General features: G+C 48.1%; 1 protein-coding gene across 2 annotated transcripts in view; it reads left to right on the top strand.

Annotated features, from left to right (window-relative positions):
* The first annotated feature begins 7,721 nt into the window (after positions 1-7,721).
* The window catches only part of MYH9 (myosin heavy chain 9), a 108,907-nt gene continuing 108,580 nt past the window's right edge, over positions 7,722-8,048 (top strand). Inside the window, exon 1 of one of the 2 annotated variants that reach the window (XM_017856781.1) lies at positions 7,722-7,981. The gene's annotated coding sequence lies outside the window, so the exon portion shown is untranslated. The remainder of the gene's footprint in view (positions 7,982-8,048) is intronic. The other variant, XM_017856782.1, reaches the window with a different exon arrangement.

The raw sequence follows: 8,048 nt of genomic DNA, 5'->3' as shown, positions 1-8,048 counted from the left end.
TTGGCTCATTGCAACCCCCGACTCCTGAGGTCAGGAGTTCAAGACCAGCCTGGCCAACATGGCAAAACTCTGTCTGTACTAAAAATACAAAAATTAGCCAGGTGTGGTGGCACGTGCTTGTAATCCCAGCTGCTAGGTAGGAGAATCCCAGCTGAGGTAGAAGAATTGCTTGAACCCAGGAGGCAGAGGTTGCAGTGAATTGAGATTGCGTCACTGCACTCCAGCCTGGGCCACAGATCAAGACTCCGTCTCAAATAATAATAATAATAATACAAATAAAAAAACCTCTGATTGTGGTTAAAAAAATGCCAAAACATTTTAATAACTACCTAGCATTTACATTCTACAGCGTATTAGGGATTATAAGTAATCTAGAGATGATTTAAAGTATATGGAAGGACGTATTAGGGATTATAAGTAATCTAGAGATGATTTAAAGTATATGGAAGGATAGTTACGTAGGTTATTTAGCAAATACTGTCATTTTATACAAGGAACTTGAGCATCTGTGAATTCTGGTATCCTCAGTGGGGGGCAGGGGCATCATGAAACCAACACCCTGTGGATACTGAGGAAGGGCTTTAATAAACTAATGTGTATGCCAAACCCTTAGCACCATGCCTGGGATATAAGAACTCTGAGGTAGGGCGCGGTGGCTCACACCTGTAATCCCAGCACTTCGGGAGGCCGAGGTGGGTGGATCACCTGAGGGCGGGAGTTGGAGACCAGCATCACCAACATGGAGAAACCCCATCTCTACTAAATATACAAAAATTAGCCGGATGTGGTGGCTCATGCCCGTAATCCCAGCTACTTGGGAGGCTGAGACAGGAGAATTGTTTGAATCCAGGAAGCAGACGTTGCAGTGAGCCGAGATCACACCACTGGACTCCAGCCTAGGAGACAAAAGCGAAACTCTGTCTCAAAAAATAAAAATAAAAAAAGAAAAGAACTCCGTAAGTCTGTGCCGAGCTGATGCTTACAGCTGGGCTTCAGGACCATTAACTGAGGATGCAGAAGATACAGGTGGCAGCTGGAAGAGACAATGGGGGAGGGCCATGTTGGGAAGCTAAGGTCATGGTGTGGAGGGGAGGAAAGGAGGGCCATTATCAGAGTGGGGCAAGAGTGCTGGGGAGGAGAGGACAGCTGGGTAAGATGGTCGGGAGGAGTGATGGGTCTTGGGAGCCAGGGGAGGGGGAGGAGAAGGACTGCGCATGAGTGTGGTTGACAGAGAGAGGCTGGAAACCTGAGCAGAGCAGGAAGTCAGGCATGCAGACAGGTTTGGCAAGAACCAGGATGGTGGGAGCCCGGCTAGACACTGTGTGCTGGATTTAAGGAGAAAGCAGTTAAACAATAGGGAAACACGCCAAGAATCTTGGACTTGAGAGTAGAACTACAGGTAACGAAGGTGTTTTCTTATTCTTTTTTATGTTTTCTAACTTTTAAAATGAGCCTGTATTCTTTTGTATCTATATTTGAATGTATAGCATAGTTTATCACATTAAAAATGGATTTACTTTAATAGGCAATCCAGCCAGGTGTAGTGGCTTATGCCTGTAATCCCCAGCACTTTGGAGGGCTGAGGTGGACGGATGGCTTAAGCCCAGGAGTTCAAGACCAGCATGGGCAAAAAAGTGAGACCTCCCATCTCTACAATAAAATACAAAAATTGGCCAGGTGCTACTCTGGGCACACTGCCTATAGGGTAGCCATGCTCTGCAAGGCCAGTAGTCGGGGGGAAAAAAAAGAAAAAGAAAACAAAAGAACAAACAAAACAAGAAAAAAAAATTAGTGGGGCATGGTGGTGAGTGCCTGTAGTCCCAGCTACTCGAGATGCTGAGGTGGGAGATTGCTTGAGTCCAGGAGGTCGAGGCTACAGTAAGAGTGACCCGTGATCAGGCCACTGCAACTCCAGCCTGGACAACACAGAGCTCACTGCAGCCTTGACCTCCTGGGCTCAAGCGATCCTTCCACCTCAGCCTCCGGAGTAGCTGGAACTACAGTTGTGCACCACTCTGCCTGGATAATTTTTGTATTTTTTTTGTAGAGACAGGATTTCGCCATGTTGCCTGGGCTGGTCTCCTGGACTCAAGTGATACCCCCACCCCTGGCCTCCCAAGATGCTGGGATTACAGGCATGAGCCACTGCACCCTGTCCTTTTTTCTTTTCTTTTCTTTTTTTTTTTGAGACGGAGTCTCACTCTGTGGCCCTGGCTGGAGTGCAATGGTGAGATCGTGGCTCACTGCAGCCTCTGTCTCCTGGGTTTAAGTGATTTTCCTGCCTCAGCCTCCTGAGTAGCTGGGATTACAGGCGCCTGCGGCCACCCCGGCTAATTTTTTGTATTGTAGTAGAGACGGGGTTTCACCATGTTGCTCAGACTGGTCTCAAACTCCTGAGCTCAGGCAATCTGCCCGCCTCGGCCTCCCAAAGTGCTGGGATTACAGGCATGAGCCACCGAGACCGGCCCCTTTTTTCTTAACGTAGATGTTCTTCGTAACTTCTGGGTACATATTCTTTGTTAGATAGATGTATTATAAATATTTTCTACCAGTCTATGATTTGATATTTCACTCTTTTAAATGTGTCTTTTGATGAACAGAAGTTATTAATAACAATGAGGTTCAATTTAATAATCATCCATCTCTTATGGCTTATACTTTTTTGTGTGTCTNAAGTGCTGGGATTACAGGCTTGAGCCACCACGCCCGGCCCGCTTTTTTGTATTTTTTAGTAGAGACGGGGTTTCACCGTGTTAGCCAGGATGGTCTCGAACTCCTGACCTCGTGATCCGCTCGTCTCGGCCTCCCAAAGTGCTGGGATTACAGGCTTGAGCCACCGTGCCCGGCCTTTTTTGTGTGTCTTAAGAAAGTTTGGTCTACTGGAAGGTCATGAAGATATTCTTCTATGCTTTTTTTTTTTGAGATGGAATTTTGCTCTTGTTGCCTAGGCTGGAGTGCAATGGCGTGATCTCGGCTCACTGCAAGCTCTGCCTCCCAGGTTCAAGCAATTCTCCTGCCTCAGCCTCCAGAGTAGCTGGGATTACAGGCGCCTGCCACCACACCCGGCTAATTTTTGTGTTTTGGTAGAGACAGGGTTTCATCATATTGGTCAGGCTGGTCTCGAATTCCTGACCTCAGGTGATCTGCCAGCCTCTGCCTCTCAAAGTGCTGGCATTACAGGCGTCAGCCACTGCGTCCGGCCTAGGAGACTTGTTAATAGTAGTTGTGTTGGGGTTTTAAGGTTGTGGGTAATTTTTCTTTTCTTTTTTTTTTTTTGTATTTTCCACACTGAATGTAATATTAATACTCAGACAAAATGAAGAAATATTTTTCAAAATCTACAGGAGTAGAAACTATTAAGGGAGCAGGTCCTTACAGGATGGAAAAGGGGTTAGGCTTTATGCAAGTGAGAGAGCTACTTTAGCTAAAGGACCCATGTAGCCTAGGGGATGGGGAGGAAAGAATTCAGGGCCTGCCTGATGGAGGCCTTTTGTCTTCTTAGTGACCTTAAGATTTCCCTGGAGAGGGTGATGCTAGGAGGCCGGGGCATGAGGAAAATGGAAATAATCATTACCAATAATGCTCTTCTGTAAGTGCGCATTGCTTAGTGGTTTATAAAACACTTTCAGGTCCATAGTCTCCTGTGTTCCTCCCAACAGTCCTGTGGGCTGGGCCAGGCACAGTGATCACACTCATTTTGCAGGTAAGGAAACAGGCTGAGTCCTGCTCAAGCATTCACTAAAGGTCATTTTATGTCAGGCCTTGTGCTAGTTCTGGGCCCAGAGAGACAGATAGGGCTCAGTCCCTGACTGTCCATCGGCAGCTTCCAGCCTGGGCAGGAAAAGCAGAAAGTAAATGAACAGTTAAAACTCAGTGTGTAAGTACAATGAGAGAATGGATACAAGAGAATGGAGCACAGAGGAGGAGCTCCTAACAGGTCTTGACAGTTAGGAAAGATGTTTTAGAAGTGGTGACATTGAAATGAGTCTTTTTATTTTTTAATTTTTTTAGAAGTCTCACTCTGTTGCCTAGGCTGGAATACAGAGGCACAATCTCAGCTCACTGCAATCTCCGCTTCCTGGGTTCAAGCTATTCTCCTGCCTCAGCCTCCTGAGTAGCTGGGATAACTGGTGCACATCACCACGTCCAGCTAATTTTTGTATTTTTAGTAGAGATGGGGTTTCACCATGTTGGCCAGGCTGGTCTCAAACTTCTGACGTCAGGTGATCTGCCCACCTCAGCCTCCCAAAGTGCTGGGATAATAGGTGTGAGCTACCGGGCCTGGCATGAAATGAACCAGTAGAGATGAGGTCTTGCTATGTTGCCTAGGCTGGTCTCCAACTCCTGAGCTCAAGCAATCCAGCTGCCTTGGCATCCCAAAGTGCTGGGATTACAGGTGTGAACGACCGCACCAGGACAAAATCATGTTGTAACAGTATTCTATAAATTTGCTCTTAGTAGATTTTCTCTTTGTTTCTTTCATTCTTTCTTTCTTTCTTTCTTTCTTTCTTTCTTTCTTTCTTTCTTTCTTTCTTTCTTTTTTTAGACAGAGTCTCTGTCTGTCACCCAGGCTGGAGTGTAGTAGCGCGATCTCGGCTCACTGCAACCCCCACCTCCCAGGTTCATGCCATTCTCCTGCCTCAGCCTCCCGAGTAGCTGGGACTACAGGCGCCCACCACCACACCCGGCTTATTTTTTTGTATTTTTAGTAGAAACAGGGTTTCACCGTTTAGCCAGGATGGTCTCGATCTCCTGACCTTCTGATCCACCTGTCTCAGCCTCGCAAAGTGCTAGGATTATAGGCATGAGCCACCACGCCCGGCCAGATTTTCTTTTTCTTTTCTGTTTTGAGACAGGGTCTTACTCTGTTGCCCAGGCTGGAGTGCAGTGGACGATCAAGGCTCACTGCAGTCTTAACCTCCCAGGCTCAAGCAATCCTCCCACCTAAGCCTCCTGGGTAGCTGGGAATGCAGATGTGCGCCACCATGCCTGTCTAGTTTTTGTATTTTTTTGTAGAGATGGGATTTTGCCATGTTACCCAGGCTGGTCTTGAACTCCTGGGCTCAAGCAATCCTCCCACCTCGACCTCCCAAAGTGCTGTGACTACAGGCATGAGCCACTGCGTCTGGCCACTTAGTATATTTTCTGTCGGCAAATACAAATCTACATAAAAATTTTAATGACTTTTTTGTACTTTTTGACATATGAATATATCACAATGTATTCAATCTTATATTGTACATTTATTTCTAACATTTTGTGACTATAAACAATGTTGCAAAGAACTTTAAAGTTCATATCTGTGTACTTTTCTTTTTTTTTTTTGAGACGGAGTTTCGGAGTTTCGCTCTTGTTGCCCAGGCTGGAGTGCAATGGCACGATCTCGGCTCACCGCAACCTCTGCCTCCTGGGTTCAAGTGATTCTCCTGCCTCAGCCTCCCCAGAAGCCGGATTACAGGCATGCGCCACCATCCAGGCTAATTTTGTATTTTTAGTAGAGATGGGGTTTCTCCATGTTGGTCAGGCTGGTTTTGAACTCCCGACCTCAGGTGATCCGCCCCCTTCGGCCTCCTAAAGTGCTGGGATTACAGGAGTGAGCCACTGCGCCTGGCCTCTGTGTACTTTTCTAATGTCTTTTAGGATGAATTCTCAGATACAATTGATCAATTTACTTTCTCATCTGTATCTATAAACCTGACCAATATCGAGCATTTTTATTTGTATTTTTTTGAATTAGGTGAAAATGGCATGCTATGTTGTTTTGTTTGCATTTCTGATGACTTTTTTTTTTTTGAGATGGAGTCTCACTCTGTTGCCCAGGCTGGAGTGCAGTGGCGCGATCTCGGCTCACTGCAAGCTCCGCCTCCCGGGTTCACGCCATTCTCCTGCCTCAGCCTCCCGAATAGCTGGGACTATAGGCGTGTGCCACCACGTCCAGCTAATTTCTTGTATTTTTAGTAGAGACGGGGTTTCACCGTGTTAGCCAGGATGGTCTTGATCTGCTGACCTCGTGATCCGCCCACCTCGGCCTCCCAAAGTGCTGGGATTACAGGCGTGAACCACCGCGCCTGGCCTCTGATGACTTTTAAAAAATAATTATTTGTCATTTATAATTCTTCTTTAAAATCACCTGTTCCTGTTTTTGGCCATTTTTATTTTGGGGTCTTTGAGGTTTTCTTTTCTTTCTTTCTTTTTTCATGTTTTTTGAGATGCAGTTTCGCTCTTGTTGTCCAGGCTGGAGTGCAATGGCCTGATCTCTGCTCACTGAAACCTCCGCCTCCTGGGTTCAAGCAATTCTCCTGCCTCAGCCTGCTGAGTGAGTAGCTGGGATTACAAGCATGGGCCACCATGCCTAGCTAATTTTTTTGTATTTTTAGTAGAGACGGGGTTTCTCCATGTTGGTCAAGCTGGTCTTGAACTCCCAACCTCAAGTGATCCGCCTGCCTCAGCCTCCCAAAGTGTTGTGATTACAGGCGTGAGCCACCGCGCCCGGCCGCGGTTTTTCTTATCAACTGGGAAGAGATCTTTATATACTGATGATAGTAATTCTTTGTCACAGAGTTGCAAAATCTTTTTTTCCCACCCTTTTTTTTTGGCCTTTAGAACATAGGTTTTTTTTCTGAAGTTAATTTGGAAGAACAGTTTAGTCATGATAGGAAGAACATTCCAGTAAGAAAGAGTAAGGATGAGAAATTTGCCCTCATAGATATAGAATGTATTATAAAGGTATGATCATTAAAGCATTGTGGAATTGGCACAGGTGCACACAGAAAGATCAATGTATACAAGTCAGAAATAGCTTAAAGTATAAAATAGTTGAATAGGCGATGAAGATGCCAACTAAAATCAGGGGAGAAAATAGTGTCTGGACAAGTGGCTCTTACAAAAATTATGTTAGGTTTCTTCCTCACCCCAAAATAAATTCCAAATGGATCAAAAGATTTTCATTTAAAATGAAAACATTTTTTATCCTCTTGTAGCGGACAGTAACAACAAAAAAAGTGCAATTTGTAACAAGCACCTGAAAGGATGTATGCGAGTTAATGACATGGAGGTGAAGAGAGGCTCCGAAGGGTATTCCAGGCTGAAAGAACTTCCAGAGCAAAGGTTTGGAGGCTGAAAGGCTGCAACGTGCGAACTCTAAAGAGGCAGGGTCAGGAATCGAACTCAAGACGCCCACAATGGAATCCAGGGTTGAGTCCATGCCCGCCCCCATAGGGATCATAATTATGTAAAATAGCATTTTTCCCATATATGGTACTTAATATCTGTTCTTCTGGTGGGATGACATGAGACTGAGAGCACAGCTCGCGGGGCGGGGTGTCCAGACCTTCCCAGTCAGCTTGCGGGGCGGGGAGTTCCAGACCTTCCCTGTCGGCTCCCGCCGGGCCTCGCCCCGGCCCAGGCAAGGCACCAAAACCCCGGCCCGGAGCCCTCCGCGCCCCGAGTTGCCGCCTCCTGATTGGATTCCCTCTGTGTCAATCCTTGTCCTAGAACCTGGCTGTCCGTTGGACCCGCCCTAGAGGGCGGGGCTCCCGCCTAGGAAGCGGGGGAAGGTGGAGCGGGTGGGGAGGTGGGGGCGAAAGAGGAGGAGGAATCCCCACCCATCTGGCCGCAGAGGCTCCGCCCACTCCCCTTTCCAGAGGCCAACATGTCTGCCCATCAAGGCCAGGCGCGGCCTGCAGTGGGTGAAGCAGGAAGCAGGGCGGGATTGTGCCTGCAGGCTCCGCCCCGGAGCCGGCTCCGGGCTGGGAATGGGCCCGCGACTCCGAGGGCGGGGCGGGAAGGCGGCGAGGAGCGGAGCTGGGTGCGGTGAGGCGCGCAGATCACCGCGGTTCCTGGGCAGGGCACGGAAGGCTGAGCAAGGCTGACCTGCTGCAGCTCCTGCCTCGTGCGCTCGCCCCACCCGGCCGCCGCCCGAGCGCTCGAGAAAGTCCTCTCGGGAGACCAGCGCCTGTTCCCGGGGCAGATCCAGGTTCAGGTGAGCGAGCCCCACCGCGGTCCCGCCCCGGGCAGGCGGCGGCGGGCGGGCGGGGGCGAGACGCGCG

Source organism: Rhinopithecus bieti, unplaced genomic scaffold (genome assembly GCF_001698545.2).
Source record: "Rhinopithecus bieti isolate Rb0 unplaced genomic scaffold, ASM169854v2 scaffold_42532, whole genome shotgun sequence".
NCBI classification, from domain to species: Eukaryota; Metazoa; Chordata; class Mammalia; order Primates; family Cercopithecidae; genus Rhinopithecus; species Rhinopithecus bieti.
This window is presented reverse-complemented; position numbering and strand designations above follow the sequence as displayed.